The sequence below is a fragment of the Heterocephalus glaber genome, unplaced genomic scaffold, assembly GCF_053883595.1.
Source record: "Heterocephalus glaber isolate CG9 unplaced genomic scaffold, H.glaber_assembly_v1.0 deba00000122, whole genome shotgun sequence".
Lineage (NCBI taxonomy): Eukaryota > Metazoa > Chordata > Mammalia > Rodentia > Bathyergidae > Heterocephalus > Heterocephalus glaber.
Window position 1 is genome coordinate 63130582 of NW_028258138.1, and position 17307 is coordinate 63147888.

Below are 17307 nucleotides of genomic sequence, written 5' to 3' on the forward strand. Positions count from 1 at the left end.
GCACATACAAATTTTTTAAAAAAATTTTATTGGTACATTTTAGGTAGACAATATAATGACATTCATCATTGGAAATTTGCACCTTTACATAATCTCACTTGGTTCTTATTTTTTCCCCATTCCCCTGCCCTCCCTTCAACACCTCGATCCCTCCCTATTTACAAAGACTTTGTTTCCATTTTTTCATTTTCTCATATTAATCCCATTCCCTTCTTTCCTTTCCCCAACCCCTCCCACTTTCCCTTCCCCTTTGCCCCTTTTCTTCCTATTTCACATTATCTATTATACCTTTGAGTCCTTATTTACACTTTCAGTTTCTCACACCAGAGAAACTATTCAGTATTTACATGTGTGTCCTATTTATTTCACTTAAGAATATTGCCTCCATGTGCATCCATTTAGCTATAAATGTTTCTAATCTCATTTTGTATGGCTGACTAGTACTCCATTTTATAAAAAAAAAACAACACATTTTCTTTACCCAGTCTCCAGTTGATTGGCAATTGAGCTGCTTCCAAGTTTTAGCTATTACAAATTGAAGCACATACAAATTTTGTTACATGACTCACAGCACAGAAGGATGAGACTGGGGCAAGAGGCTGACCCTTTACAGAGCTTAGCAAAGGCAGAGGGGCTTGGCTTCTGGGGAAAGGAAGGTGGCACAGGCCATGGGAGGTTGGAGGAGGATGTGACAGTGAGCTGGGGCTGTTTTGTTATGCAGACGAAGTCTCAGGGTGACAGCCACCTGTGTCATCTCTGGGTGGGCCATATCCAGGTGTCAGAACCCAGTCTCTTCTTCCCGTGGGAAGATTCTGGTAGGGGGCAGATAGCAGACAGAAAAGATGATGCCTGTGTGCACTGTTTACCTTCTAATGTAGACAGACGGACATTTCTTTCTATAAAAGGAGAGCTTTTCAGAGCCATTCCTGTATCTGGAGAGGTCTGCAGTTTGTCTGAATAACCAACTTAAAATATGCCGAGGCATCTAGTTAGGGTGGGATATTTACTTTCCCACATACCCATCACCTAAATTCAATAATTATCAAGTTAAAGAAAATTTTTTCTAATATTGTTTTGTTTCCATTTCTGTGCTATGTGTGACACAAGACAAAGGTGGATGCCACAAGGTTTCTTCTTCCAAAAGAAGAATATGGTCCAGTCTTCTCACTTCCTGGCAGTGTCGTGGAAAGGAAAGAATATCCACCCACCCAGGGCACTTGGGTTTGGTTCCCAGTTATTTAGTGGGGCTCTGGGATCTTTCTGTGTCTCTTTACCACATTTTGAGAACTTGAAGTTTACAGTGAATTCTCAGGGCCTGGTATTTAACGGATGTTCAATAAATGCATTGACTTATGAGGCAAATGATTCCCTGAGACAGTGGACTTCCATCTGGATAGAGGTATGTGGTGTGAGCTTGGATCACCCACCACCCTGAGGGAGCAGAGAAATGTAGATGATAGTATCCAGAGTTGAGTGAGGGCCGTTATCCCAACCTTGAGTGGGGAAGGGAAGATAGAGACTTGCCAGGTCTGGGAGCAGAGCTGCTCTCAGCCTGGCCCCCAGATTCAAGTATCTGACTGCAGATCCTAGGAAAGATCCCGCAAGGTACCTGCACCACCTGTCCCACACACAATTAAAAGTACTGTATTATCCATTTTGGAGTTGGCAAGAGAGACCAGGTGACTAGGCTCTTCCTGGCACTGAGGCATGGATCTGCTTCAGCTAGGATGATCTGAGCTGCTCTGGGGCAGAGCTGGGTGGGGTAGGGGTGGGGCTGCTCTGCATAAAATGGGGTGTTGGGGAGACCGACGGACGCTTCAGTATTTCCCCTTAGATCTGGCCTTGGGGTCTACTTAGCTCGCAGACCCCAAAGCCTCATGCAGTCATAGGTGGAGCTTTTTCTGGAATTGATTCATGGTGCAATGCTAGACTAAGGGGCACTAGGATTGAGGCTGTGAGTGCTAGCACCCTAAGTAATCTGCATAAGATAAAAGGGGCCAAAAGACTCTGTTGTGGGCCCCTCCCCCTTCCCTTGTTGCTTTTGCTGTCGTCTGCTGCCTTGAACTGTTGTCCCTCTGCCATTCCACCCTGCTTTGGAGCCAGCCGAGTTTGGACTGAAACTTCTACAAACATGAGCTAAATAAACCTTTCCCCCTTTAACGTTGGGTGTCCAGTATTTGTCTCAGCAAGGAGAGAAAAGTAAGTAACACACAGGGTATGCTGGCCTCATGACAGACCCAGGAGAAGTGTCCAGGTATCAACTTTTAGCAGCCTGCGTGGTCTTTTTCAGTTTTAACTTCCAACCCACTCTTCCCCTACCATGTATGCATAATTGTGTGTGTGTGTGTGTGTGAATGTTTTAATTTTTATTCTTGGCAGAAGTTAAGACACAAAATGGATTTGGAAGGAGATGAAACTGGTCTGGGTATATGTTGGGCAGCAGGCAGCTTCATTCCTGGAGTGGGAGGACGAAGGAGGGACCAGGGCTGGGACTCTAGGCTTAGAGGGAGGGTGTCTTCTCCCTCTGTGGGGACCAGGAAGGTCAGAAGCTGGAGGCTGAGTTGTTAACCCTTTGGGTTATCAAACAGCCCATTCTAGGGTGGCCAAAGGCCTGTAGTCCCAGCTGGTATTAAGTGGATGTAGGACCCCTGGATGACCAACACCCCTTGCACCTAATGGTCTGTAAGCCCCTCAGTATCTTGCTGGCTTTTTAAAGGGGATTGTTAATGGTTTTTCAGGCTGTAAAGCACAGGTATTCAAATTTGCATATGCTTGGAAAATATTCCTGCCCTGCTGGGGGCTGCCTTGGTGCCAGGCCCCTTAGGCCCCTTGGAGTAAGTGATTGGGATTCCAGAAGGCAGAGGTGCCTGTGGGTCAGATACCTGTTTGAGTGTCCCCTTTACTGTGGAGGCTGTCTTGGTCCCTAAAGTAGATGCTCTTTGCAATGGTGGCCTCTTCTTGGGTCTTTATTTCTGGGTGAAGAAAAGACAAGTAGTCTGAAAGTGCAGAAAATATCTGGAGAAAGTTGAGAGAAGCTTTTTGGGGAAAAGTTTTCATTCTTTAAATGTATTAAGATATTCAATTTGTGGGATGAGAAATATTCATTTTAGTTTTAAAATTATAAAAATGTCTTTAAAATAGTACAGTAAAATCTTTTTGCAAAGCTCTCAATTTCAACCATTGCATCCAGTGCAACTAAAGCTTTTCTGGTAGACCCTGTGGCAGAGACACCCACACAAGGTGCTCAACGCTGACTGTGCACTGCAGTTTGCAGACTGTATGGTTTTTTGTCATTCTGAATATATGCCCAGTCACTTCCTAGGACAAAACCTAGATTACTACATGTAGTAAATCTCAGTGGTTTTCAATGGCATTTACCCATTAGTAGGAACTTGGTAATTTAGCAGAAAAAAGGCACTCTTTAAATGTTAGTATGTTCAATGTGATAATTTCATCAAACTGAATACAACATGGTATAGTTTATACAACTTACTAACCAAAGTTGTTAAAAACAAAAAACCCTCTAAAGTTTAGTAACAAAAATATTGTGTATTTCCACTGTTTTTCAAAGTTGGCATCAGTTTTGTGTGAAAGCAGCAGGATCCTAGCATTAGGGAAGGTGTTCATAGAAGGCAGAGGAGTTGATTGTTGGGATTACACACAGCAAAGACTAGGTGTGATACTGGGATAAGGAGCAACATCTTATGGTCCAAGGGATTCTTGGGAAATTAGGCCCCCAGGCTTATGTGAAGATAAAATATCAGCGATGACATGCACTATTTCAAGAAAGCCCCCCCCCCGTCTTTTTAATTATGAAAGTGATACTACATATCTACTTTGAATATTTCTCTTTTTAGTGTGAGGATAGGACCAGGGCCTCAGGCATGCATGGGCTCAATTATTGAGCTGCACTCCCATCCCCACTTTAAATATTTCTGAGGCATTTAACTTAAGAAGTGCAGATCTCCTACTCTTCAGAGGAAACCAGTGTTAAAGTTTATATATCTCTTGAACTTTTTCTATGACAATCCAAGTAATTATACACTGCATTTTAATATTTAACCTTTTTCTTTATTTACAAAAATGGGATCGTGCTTACTTTCTTTGTTGTTTGAGACAAAGTCTCGCTAGCTATGTAGTTCAGGCTGGACTTGAACTCACTAAGTGGTTCAGGCTGACCTTGAACTTGAGATGATCCTCCTGCCTCAGCCCCCCAAATGCTGGGACTACACCATGGTGTTTTGCAAGATGCTTTTGAGTCATTCTGTAGGCCAGTATTTCCAAAAATGTGTTTGGTGAAGCTCTCCTTAGTAATGGTACTCTGAGAAAAAAAAAATGATGCTGTTAAATAATTCCAGGCTCATGGTCAGTTCCATGTCTGGGGTTACAGACTTCAGTGAATATTTGTCCCCATCTTGGTGACTCATGCTATATAATAGCATGTTAAAGGTTCTGAAAAGGTCTGCAATAAAGAAACCTAATTAAACTTTTATAACGTAGCATTTTCCTAAATTATTTTTGGTACAGCTCTGTAACACATTTTCACATCAGGTAGGTTTGTAGAAGTGTTGTCTTAGGCATTCCTCACTAACCTGCCCTTCACCACTATGCTTCCACTGTCCATCCATCTGTAACCTTGTGAGACAGGCAGAAAAAATAGTTCACCTATTCATGTAATAAACAAATACTCACTGCACTCCTGGTATGAACCAAGCACTTCGATTGGTACTGTGGACGTAACAGTGAGCAACATAGCTGCTTCTCTGCCCTCACAGACTTTCACATCTTGCCTGCAGCACAGCGATGGTATTAATCGCACTGTGATGGATAGCTGTCTTGTCCTACACCTGGGAATGGCAGAACCTCTGCTGAGATCTTCTCTGCAGGTGGTGGAGCCTAGGAGTAGGAGGCTAGAATGACCTCCGCCCGCTCTGCTGCTCCCTCCCTTCATCATGCATCTCCAATTCTCCACACTTTGCTCCTGCTATAAACAGTGGTGCCTGAGACTCCATGTGTTTGTTTTCTCTGCATGTGCCAGCCTTGCAACAGGGCCACTGGGCTTCACAGTTAGGGGGAGCTGGCAGGGGTTGGGGGTCTTCCATCAGGGACTGATGGACTGACTGGAACATGCTTCAGATTTCAAGATTGGTATTTATTTAAGTTTGAGGTGGTTTAAAAGAGCTCTGTAATTGAGAAAGGAAAGAAAGGGAGTGGGGGTGGGGGACTGAGTGTGTGTATGTCAGGGTCAGGGAGGTGGCAGAGAAGTGGTTTTGTATGAGGTCAGATAGGAAGGAAAGTAAACTGTCATGATTCTAAAGCATACTTACCAGCTGGAGCTGTGTGTGTGTGTGTGTGCGCGTGCGCGCATGCAAGAGTGCTCATGTGTGTCCATATATGTGTCTATTTTAGAAGTAGAAGGTACACATGCCAGGATAGGATGCTAGGGGAGCTAGGATGGGGTGTCCACTTCCTGAGATCTTGCCTTAAATACTAGACATAAATTTGCAGCAAGGATCAGACAGATGAAAATATCTTCAAAAGTGACCCTAAATGGAGTTATTCAGACTTAGTAAGTCAGTATCATTTATTGAACATCTACTTTGTGCCATATACTATTCCAGCTGCTTTGGAAATATAATCTGTATTTCTTTCAGCATCCTTGTGTGAGACAGATTTTGTTGTCTTATACCAAACTGATTCCTCCGTAAGTTCAGGGTAAGGAGGAGGGACACTGTCCATATCACAGTGCACATCTTACTGTGTGACCCCTAGGGGAGGAGCCTGTCATCTTCCACTGTGGCCCTGACTCCAGCAATTCTGCCCTTAAATCTAGTGCTTCATTTGAACTTCAGATTTCTTGCAAACATGTATGAGTGTGTTCAAATTCGAGTATGTCCGTGTGAGGGGTTGGGGCTGGTTTTACCTGGCATTTGCCCTAGAATCATCCCTGAATCAGCCCAAGAACTAGACAGGTTAAGAACTAGATTAGGGCTGGGGATTTAGCTCAGTAGCACTGCGCCTGCCTCACAAGCACAAGGTCCTGAGTGTCATCCCTGGTACAGGAAAAAAAAAGAAGTAGATTGATCCTGGTTCAGTCATGTGGAGGGTGTGGATGTAGGCCCGATGCCCTTGGGTGCCTAATCATCATGAAGAAGGGTCAGAGAAAATGACTGCAAATGACAGGTTCATTGGAATTGATGATAATTATATTGCCTAACTAACAGAGTAAATCGAACTCTTTTCAACCCCCACACCTTCCTAAATTCCCAGTTTTCTCCTACTAACAAGAGCTCCTTCCCTGTCTATGTGCTTGCAGTTCTCTCTCCTCTGCCGGAACTTTTCGTACCACAGGTCATTATTTGTTCACTAACAGATGTTTGCTGAACACCTAGAATTGTATCTATGCGGCAGATGCCCTCTCGAATAAAATCAACACCATTCCTGAGCCTTTGGTCTAGCAGACAAGCAGCATAAATAATTAATAATGTGAACGGTACTATGTAGATGAAAACCTTGGTGCCCTACCCCTACCTGCTGGATCACTTGACATAGGATGTGTGCTTAAGACTCACTTGTCTAATGGAAACAAGCTTCTTTCAGTACCTACTTCTCTACATTCTCCTCCACCTGCTCCATTTTTACATAGGACAGTGGGAAAACCTGTGTCCTGCCTGCCTTCTCCACTGAATGAGAACTGCAGTGGGCTCCCAAAGCAAATCCGAGTGAGATAGGAAAAGGAGCGTCACACTCACATATCACTTGCCCTGTGTTCAAGCCCCACTTTTGCAATCCCCAACTGGGGATTAGTCAGATCAATCCAATCTGTGGACCATGGTTAGGCCTTGGAAGTAGTGGGCTTTACAGCTTAGTTTGACACACCTACTTTGTGACAAGGAGAGAGACTAAGCAAATAACCTACAGTGCATTGTGAGAAGTGACAATGTGGATGATAATGCCAAGGCCGAAGAGATTCCATTGCTGGGCATGGCACCATATACCTGTAATTGCAGCTACTCAGGAGGCTGAGGCAGGAGGATCACAAGTTTGAGGCCAGCCTGCACAACTTAGTGAGACAGTATCAAAATAAAAGAATTTTTTTTTTGGTACCGGGGATTGAACTCGGGACCTTGTGCTTGCGAGGCAGGCGCCGCCGGGAACCACTGAGCTAAATCCCCGGCCCAGTAAAAGAATTTTTAAAAGGACTTGGAATATAGCTCAGTGGTAGAGTGTCCCTGGGCTTAAAACCTTAGTGCTGTGCATGCACGTGCATGCGCGCACACACGCACAAGAAAGAGAAAGAGAGAGATCCTGTCACAAAGACTTCTGTTAGGTATAAGCCTTTTTACTGCCTTAACTGACAAACTTTGATGAGTCCTCCAGGACTACATGAGGAATGAACATGGATGATAGCAAAAAAAGGATTCTTTTAGGCTTGATGAAAGACAGTATACAGTGGAGAACTGATCTTTCATAGTGAGGAGGGGCTGAGTATGTGCGTGTGTGTGCATGCGCACATGTGGAGGGACATGTGGACGCATTTCTTCTATCTCTTATCTGATGTCATTGCTAGGGATTCTGGTTCCCATATTTAGCTATTAGTGAAATCCACAGCTTATCTTGGGACTCATCTGTTGTTGAGGCCATGCTGCATTTTAATTTTGGTATAACAGAAAAGAAAAGATGCTGTCCAAGCTGACTGTGGTCTAGGTCCTTAGTTCTTTGAGCACTGGAGACTTGCCTTGTTTTCCTCTGCCTCCTCCTCAGCCTTTGGTGCAGCACGTGGCACCTCACTTCAGGTTTGCTGACCTGCACTGAGTTCTACCCAGTGCCCATCTCAGAACTCTTTGTGTCTCTCATTAGGAGTGACTTTTAGTCGCCAACAGTGATCTGCCTGCTCTTCTCTGTGAAAACCAAGCAAGGTGCCCATGTTTTTCCTGCTCTGTTTTTGAGCCAAATCCTGTTACCTTCTGGATGGTTTGGGAGAAACATTTTCTTGTGGTTCTGTGTGTGTTGTAGGTTGATGGTGGGCATGCTTCTTGTGGTATTTCCTGGGCTCATCCCCCTCTGTTCTTCTCAGGGCCCCATTGGGTACTATTTTCAGGTGCAGTTGGTGTCCTGGTGCTCCCGTAGGCCTGTGTGCAATTGTAAGGTTTGTGCTCAAACACTAACCACTGTGCACATGGGTTTGTTTGACCTTCCTCCGAGAGATAGAACATCCAGCTTTTAAAAATTGCCTTAGTGTTGTCCTAGGACTGATTTGTTCTCTTGTTCTGTCTACCCAGGCTCTAAAGTACTTTCTTTTATGTTAGTCTGTCAACTTTGAACATGAGAAAGTTTGAAGTAGATGCTCTTTCTCTCCAGTCACTATATTAGTGGTTTAGTTCATTGATTCCATCACAGGCTGTAATTAGAAGCAGGTAGGTAGGAAAAGGGCAAGTGGCCCGGTTGTGGCTTTCTGCACTCATGGAGTGAGGTTAGAGGTGAGCTCTTTTCTGAAGCTGGGAGTGGGAGCTGGGAAGCAGGTAGGGATATGTTTTCCTTTCTGTAAACACTTTCCCAGAAATTCTCCTGTCTGATGGGCATATTGCTCCCCTTTCTCTGAAAAAGTAGAGACACTATGGAGAAATTATGATCATTATTGTCATTATCATCATCAAGAGAGTGCAGAGAGGGCATAGCGGAAAGTGCAGTGGGAATAAGGTTATTAGCTTAAGTAATATTAAATGTTGACTAGTACTGGGTGGAAATTAAGGCACTACAAGCTAATTCTGGCCACAAACTTAGGAACACTGTGGTGCTCTCTGTGGATTGCCCCTCTCACAGAATGTGAGGGTCTATAAATCATATACAATAAATTGTTTTTTCAACAAAGATTATTTCTTGACCTTCAGATGCTTATGTGTGAGGTAACAAAGTGAGCAGATTACATAATTTGGACAGCCTGAAGGAAAGAGCAGAGATGATACCATGTGTGTCTAGAGTTGCTAAAATGCAACGTGTGTTTTGGTATAAAAGGGCATTAGCTAAAAGCCCACCAGGTGACATTGCCACTGCATGAAATTATACCAGTAAGCAGCTTTCAGCAGAAAAGTTCGTGAACTCCACCCTCCAGAATTACTGCGCGCTTGCTATATGCCAAGATGCTTTTACACATTATGTCATTAACTCTTTTTAGTAGCTCATTAAAGTACTCATTTTCTTTCTCACAGAATAAACTGAGGCTCAAGGAGATTAAGTAACTCACCCAAAGTCAGCTTATATTGAAGTTAGATGTAGCTCAGACCTGAATCCAAGGCCAATAATCTCCTGTACCTGATCCTGCTGAGTTCTAACCTTGTTACTTAGTAGAAAAGCATTGTTTCCAATACAATTTGAGATGAGCCTTGAAGTCCTTAAGTAAAAAAGCATTGGGATGCTTTGATAATCTGTCAGAATTGGGACAGTAACACTCCCTGGGTGGTGAAGATGAAAAGTGGCCATGGATAGGAAGCACTGAGCACTGGGCTCTGTACAACATAGGAACTCAGGGTATTTAACTGACTTTCCCACATCTCTGCTCTCCTCCCTCCTCCCCCACCCCATGCTGTTTTCTTGAACTCCTCAGGCCTGAACTTGCTCTTCTCTTTCTGACTCAACAGCTTTCTTATTTCTCCCTTTCTCATCCCTCTTTGCAGCTTGCTCCACCCACTCTCAGGTTCAGGGCAAGGTAATAGTTGCATAGACACCATATCAACCTAGATTCAATTCTCCTGCAGCCCTGTGGCTGAAGAAAGCCTGAAGCCACAAGCTTAGTGAATATGTATTTTGGAAGAAGAGGTAAGAAGGAAAACAGAAGTTCCTTGAAAAAGGAAGCCTGGAGCATCTGCATAGGGTTGCCTTTGTCCTTAAAGAGCTTACAACCTCACCAGCACTCAGCTCCCTCCAGCCCTGACCAGGAACCCTTCAGTTTTTAAAAAAATAAAGACCATGGTTATAGTCATTTCCTCCCAGAAAAACCTCTTGGTTCCACTGCTGTGAACAGAGTATTTTTCTCTCTCTGTGTCTCTCTGACATGTTCCTTCTCAATTTCAAATTTCTGATTAAACTGTACTCTTTCATTGAATAAACCTTTTATTCAAGGTGGTAGGATTACCAAGATAAATTCGACACATCCTGCCTTCAAGGAGTTTATAATCTGATCAGATGGCAGAGCTAGGAGGCATGTTAAAGGCAGATACATGATCAGAAATCCATAAATTATTGTGGAAATGTTATATTAGGTGAACAAAATGCTATCTATGGGCCCTGGAATGGGGAACAGTTGAAGGCTTTATAAAGGAGTAAAGTTTAAGGAACCCTTCCTTTGAAAGATAGTTGGGAGTTCCTTCTAAATGGAAGAAGGGGAAGGTGGTTCAGCTAGAAGGAATAGAGAGTGTGAGAATGTAGCTTGCTCAGTTTTAAGACAGATGGGAGGAGAACACAGGAAAAGCCAACTATAAAGAACTTGGAAGGTTTTGGATAGGTCTTTGGACTTTATTTTATTTGATCATTCTCACCCAGGGAACTATCAAAAGTAAGCCTGATCATTTATTTCCTTTTTTAAAAAAATGAACTAAAAAAAGTTTTTTAAAAAAATCATTCATAATTTCTCTGCATTTTCAAATCAACTGCCTTTAAAATTTTATTTATTTATCTATTTTGTGCTACTGGGGAGCAAACCCAGGGCCTTCCGACTAATCTACCTCCCCTGTCCCTTCCTTTTATTTTTTTACTTTGATATAGGGCATCATTAATTTGTTACCTTTCCTGGGCTGGTTTCAAACTTGGTGATCTTCCTGCTTCAGACTCCCAGAGTGCTGGGATTACACGCATGTGCCACCACGCCCGGCTACAATTGCTTTTTAGAAATACGCCTTTAGAAATTTCGAAATTTAGAAATATGGCACCATGCTTACTTGCTTTTTACGAAATGAAATCTTTATTATTTTTCCCATCTAAACACTACTTTCATGTTGCTATTTGATCTTCATAATTATTATTTTTAATGGCTGCATCATAGTTCATCAATTTTTATGCCTTAATTTATATAAAGCATTGTGGTCCAGTGAAAAGAACCAAGGGTTTTAGACTCAGGCGAACTTAGTTCAAATCTTTTGAGATTTACCATCCTGGTGATCATGGACAAGATCTTTAATCAGCCCGAGCTTCAGTTTCCTCATCTGTAAAATAGGTTGATCATATGCCCATTGTGAGAATATCAGACTACATGAATTATAATTATGACCCATAGGAGGCACTTGCTCAGTGAATGGTAGTTGCCATTTATCAACTTTTACTGCTTGGCTGAACTTGACATTCTAGAAAGAAGGCAGATGGCAATGCAGGGGCTGATTAAATAGGGAGAAGAGAGAGCCAAAGAGCCAGATTGAGGGCTTTAGGCCTGTGCTGTCCAACACAGTAGCTGCTAGTCCAAGTGGCTGTTGCGCACCTGAAATGTGGCTAATTTGCATGAAACTCAATGAAGTAAATGTAAAATTCACACTAGATTTCAAAGACAGTATGAAGCAAAATGTAAAATACTTCATTAATAAATTATATCCTATTATTCAAATGATAATAGTTTGGATATAATGTATTAAAGGATATTTTAAGAATTATTTTCATCTGTGTTTTTATGGTGGCTATCAGAAAAATTTTAAATTACATATGTAGCCAGAATTATATTTCTATTGGACAATGCTGGTCACACTCAAGTTAGAGTCCAGACAACTCAGAACTAGAATGATGAAGCAGGGAGAGGCAAGAAACAAGATGGGTCCAAGGTTGAGCAGCTGAGTGGGTGAAATCTTTTCATGATTTTGGGGAAGTTGGGAAAAAGGAGATGAGTGTGAGTATCTATTTGTACAAGCAGGTCATTAATGGGCGCCCTCTGAACTGTGACATAAAAGGCAAGAATTTAGTCTAGAGTAGCTGTGCCTGTTTTCCTTATGAGTTGGCCATTCACACTTTCACTATGTCAAGTTCATCCCTTCTCCCTGTAGACTTGTTAGGAACATTTCTGTCCACTTCTTCTATGATCATGGCCCACACGGCTGGCCTGCACTTGTTACCAGGTTCAGAATACTTGGTGCTCAGGGGCTTCTGGGTGGAAGATTACTGATCACCGTGCTCATCACAAGGAAGGCTGGAAAGAACTTGGCAGCTCCAAGTCTGGGTCTCTATGGAGCTCCTGGCCTCTACACCCACCCTGTGGTGCGCACAGCGCACTGGGTCAGAATAACCTGCAGTAGGACTACAGAGCAAAAGAAGTTGGGAGGGAAGGCTTCACCTATGGGGAGGTAAGTGCTCTCAAGTCCTGTAAAACCTGGCTCAGTTGTGTCTTCACCTCCTTTGGCTTTAAGATTTCAGGCATCTTCTGAGGGAGGATACTGAGAAATGAGGAGCTGGGACTTAATAGCAGTTCAGATAAACAAATGTGCTTCAGGTTTTAAGGCCTAAACGAATTGAAATTGCACATGGGCCTTGAAATATCCAGTGTACCATTCCCTGCAGGATTGTTGGGATATAGGGCCTTCTTGGGTTGAGCTAGGAAGCCACAGACAATATGGTAGGTAATAGCAAGGCATATAGAATATATCAAGTTTGGAAGGCAAAACAAAACAACAGAACAGAAACAAACAAAAAACAAAAGAAAAAAACCATCAACAAGCACCAGTATCTGCTCTGGCTTTAGTAGTTTTGTCTGACTTAGATTACCTGACTTTGTTACTGGAGGTGGGGGGGGGGGGTCACATCACTATGGTAGGGATATTGCTGCGTCTATAGTAGGAGCATTTTGCTTCTGCTAAAGCCATATGCACTCTTGCCAGCCCTGATTATGGTTGTCAGGTGCTTTTAAGACCTTTGTCGCATAGTAAAACTCAAGGAGCCTATTTCAGAAACCCATTTATTGAGCTCTTCCTGTGTATCAGAATCTATAGGATTAAAGTTTCAACTACTGTATAGGAGAGTATACGAAAGCTCATAAAGTTTTTCTGTGCTTAATTTTGTGCCTAATGTGGACTTAAATTTGTATTTTTTCAGTCACAGAACTTTATGTTTTACAACTTATGAAACTGATCTTTGAGAAATTCTATAATGTCTTAGTTATGAATTTTATTTTTTCTGCAAAGTTGGGAGGAATGTGCTCTGTTCTCTTCCCACCTTCTTTGTCCTTGCTTCCCTTTTGGGGTTCACCACAACTGTCACTTCCTCTTCAGAACCAGACCCACCAGGGGGAAGTGGGCCAAAGTAAGAAGGCAGGCTGGTGGGCCTTCTGCTCTGCTAGGGGTCCTTTCTGAAGGAGTTTCATCTCATTCCCACAGTTGTGACCTTTCAACACAACTGTGGAGAGGTAGGATGTGGCCACAGGACCTACTCCCCGGGGAAGGAGGTGTCCCTTGCTTTAATGATTTTAAATTGGCTGGGATTGAGATAAGGTTGCTGTAGGGTTTGGGGAGAGAGTGACAGAAATACCTAGGCATAGGTGGCTGAATAAATAGCAAGGTTTCTCTTGACAGCCCTGAGGAGTGAGCGCTTGTCTAGAGATCATAACACCATAACCACATCTTACACATGTGTGCAGACTCCAGCCTGCTTATGCATGTTTGCACCCACAACCCCACATGTTCCTTGGTTGCCCTCCATCTTCACCTCCCTGGAGCTTCTGCCCCAGCTCCAACCGCACCCCTTGCAGCACCACCATTGCTTTCCTTACTCCTAACCACAAAGTCTACCCTTTGCCGCAGCCTGGACCTCTCCAGATTAGAACTCTGTGGGGACCAAGCCCTTTTGAAAAGAAGAAAGAAAGAAAGAGGGAGGAAAAACAGAAAGAAAGTGGGAAACAGAAGAATGAAACTGGACCGAAGGGGCAGTGGTGCTTTGAGCTATCTCACTGCGTCACAATGAATATGGACTCTATTAAGCTCCGTTCTGCCTGTTAGTGTCTCCCGGGGCAACACAGCCCCCATATGGCAAGCATGCAGCAGATTAGGATAGGCCCCTGGGCTGCATTGAAGGCCAGGGGCTTGACTGGCAGTTGAGCCCCTCCCCTCCTCCCCCTCTCCTCACACTTGACACTGCCTGTGTTTATCTAAAGGGGGGGGGGGCCCATTTAGAAGGTTTTTGTCCCAGCTTGGACAGAAGGGAAAGGAGGCTGGAGGCAAGTGGGGTGAGGGAGATTGAGGGAGGAGGAGGACAGAGGTGGGTAAAAAGGGAAAAGGCAGGAGGGAGGCTCATAAATATTCAGGAGGAGCACTGAATGGAGAGAGAGAGAAATAAAGCAGATGGAATTTGTGTTAAAGAACAGCACAATCACCCTGTTTTGAGCCCTCCAAAAACAAAACAAAAAAAAGAAAGAAAGAAAGAATGGGGAATGGTCTTCTAGGAGTGTAGGAGCTACGTTTATCCAATTAGCAGGGTTGTCAAATTGAATTTATATGGGATGCGGGGGGGGGGGGTGAGAAAGGAGTATAAGAGAAAAAAATTTGTTTTTCCTTTTCTCTGTTTTTTCCAGCCCGTCCTCAAACCCCATGGTTCGATATTTTTTTAAAATCTCTGTAAAGAAGTAAGGCCATTTTTAGGAAGGGGTATGTGTGACAAAGAAATGAGACTTCCCAGTAACTTTTTCTCCAGTGCTAGAGGTGGAAGAGGATTCAGTTCCTTTTACCAAAAGTTCAGTGGGCAAATCAAGAGACAAGATCTCTTCTTCACTCATATGGCTGAAGTGGTTCCTCCTCAGAGCCTTTCCATTTTGGTGAGAATATCCCACCTGCCTGAGTAGAAGTAAAGTCTGACCCCAAACGCCCATCAACTGGAGACTGGATAAAGAAAATGTGGTTTTTTAATAAAATGGAGTACTACTCAGCCATAAAAAATGAGAAATTAGAGGCATTTATTGCTAAATGAATGCACATTGAGGCAGTACTCTTAAGTGAAATAAATAGGACACACGTGTGTAAATACCAAACAGTTTCTCTAGTGTGAGAAACTGAAAGTGTAAACAAGAACCAAAAGGTATAATAGATAACATGAAATAGGATGAAAAGGGGCAAAGGGGAAGTGGAAGTGGGAGGGGTAGGGGAAAGGAAAGAAGGGAATGGAATTAATATGAGAAAATGGAAGCAAAGTCTTTGTAAATAGGGAGGGATGTAGGGGTTGAAGGGAGGGCAGGGGAAGGGAGAAAAAATAAGAACCAAGAGAGATTATGCAAAGGTGCAAATTTCCAGTGATGAATGTCATTATATTGTCTACCTAAAATGTACCAATAAAATAAAATTTTTTAAAAAAGAAGTAAATTCTGTTTATTAGCAGCTGGTTATAAATTGTGAGGTCAATGAAAAGAATCCAGGTTTGCTGATCTTCCCCAAATTAACTTTGATTATATAGACCCTTGCTCAAAAACCATCGATAGCTCCACTCTGTCTGTGGTGTTAATTTCAAACTCTTGCTGTCCCTCCGCAATGGGACCCAATCTCAGGCTCCTTACCTGTCTTTTTCCATTCTTCTACAGTAGTCTCCAAAGTAGGGCTCAAGCTCCCAAGCGGAAATGTAAGCAATTCCACTGAGACACTGGAAGAAAAAAGTAGAGATTCCCTTTTATGTTTATTTCTATCTAAAAAAAAAAAAAAAAAAAAAAGGATTAGGAAGGAAATGCAGCTTTGCTAATATTTAATATAGGGATTGACAGTGGTACCTTCAGCCTATGTGTCAAGCTGTCATGTGTCACAGCAGTATCCAAGGCATCTCCACCTTGATGGTGGAGACCTTACCCGCTCATTCATTCATCACTCCCAACCCCTCCCCCCGTTTTTCTGTTCTCTGTTAAGTGGATTTACAGATTGTATAATTTAACTTTAACTAAATTAACTCTCACAAAAGGACAAGTGTCTTAAAGAGACTGCCACAAAGAAACTGAGTCGAAGAGAATGCTGATAATTCAACCACATGCAGACAGGAAGAAAACAGCGGCGCTGACCCTTTTCAGGCCACATTAGGAAGTCACAACATTGATAATGGAATCAGATCTGGTAAGAAGTCAGCAAAATCATTAACATTTCATCCAGACTATTTGCCAGAGATTACATGTATACCATTAGGAATGATCCTATTTCTAAGTATGCATTCTGTCTTAAGGTACTAGTGAAACTATAAAACAATCATAAAGAGTCATTAAAATATGCTCTCACTTTTACCTACTCTTAAAAATTTTAGTTATGCAGTACATGCATTTAATTTATAAATAAGTAAATATGCATGTATTTGGGGTGGTTGTCCAGAAAATTTTACTCAAAAGAGAGTAAGAGCTGAAATATTTAAAGCCATTGTTCCAAATAAGCTTTCTGCTGCAACCCAGTGGTTGTTACATTGCCCAGTACACACAAGACCTACTTTCCCTCTTGGTCAGTGTCACCTTCCTGCAGTGCCTCTTTCATCTTACATGCATAAACCCTAGAAGGCCCAGTTTCAAACTACACATCTCATTTATAACTGAACTGGTAATCAATCAAGATACAGTATTAGTAAAGAATGCTGAAGTTGTTACATGACAGGAATCCCAAAACTTCAGTTGTTTGGGGACACCAAAAATTTTCTTCTCATTTGACTTCTTGAGCTGCTTTCTTTCATCTTGTAGCTATGCCCTCTAAGACATGTGACATGTGGTCACCAGATTGAGAGAAGGAAAAATGGAAGGAGTTCTCAAGCTCCTAACCACCCTGGGCTTTTTTTTTTTCTCACCAGAAACCTTTTCTTTATTCAAGCCCAAATGGGCAGCAGCCCCCACCCTCCACTGCAGCTCTGCCCCAATTCACCCGGCATATCCCCCACACCCTCCCTGCACCCAGAGGACCTTCCCTGGGGTTGCAGCTCTGCAAGGATCTCAGCCCCCTGAAAGTCCAGCTCAGTTCCCGAATTTGCCAACCAGTAGCTTGGAGGGCCAAGAGCCCAGGCACTGCTGGTCCAGGAGGAGGGACAGCTGCTGGTGAGCCTCCTGATAGGGCCCAGTCTTGGCAGCCTCATAAGTCTTCAGGGCTACGAGGTGGAGCTTGCCCAGAGCAGCAGTGGCCCACAGAAGATCCACAAGAAGGCGGCCTTACAGAGGCAGGAAGGAGGCCCAGGTGTTATCTTGGCTTTTACATGGCCAGTAGCCACATCTACAACTTCCACATTGGAGTCGCCCAGGCTCCAGTTGAGGCTCAGGCCATGGGAGGTGTTGGAGACAGGGTTGGAGGGGTCACAGGGTGGGGGGGGCCTGAAAACAGGTGCAGGGTGGTGCCGACGAAGGGAGGT

At 43.2% G+C, this 17307-nt stretch overlaps 1 protein-coding gene across 8 annotated transcripts in view; it reads left to right on the forward strand.

The window, feature by feature from the left end:
* The window catches only part of Boc (BOC cell adhesion associated, oncogene regulated), a 73316-nt gene that overhangs the window by 16753 nt on the left and 39256 nt on the right, over window positions 1-17307 (forward strand). For 3 of the 8 annotated variants that reach the window (XM_021263666.2, XM_087215570.1, XM_087215578.1), the window contains exon 3: window positions 15898-16046. The exons of the other annotated variants lie outside the window; for them this stretch is intronic. The gene's annotated coding sequence lies outside the window, so the exon portion shown is untranslated. The remainder of the gene's footprint in view (window positions 1-15897; window positions 16047-17307) is intronic. 8 annotated transcript variants of the gene reach the window in all.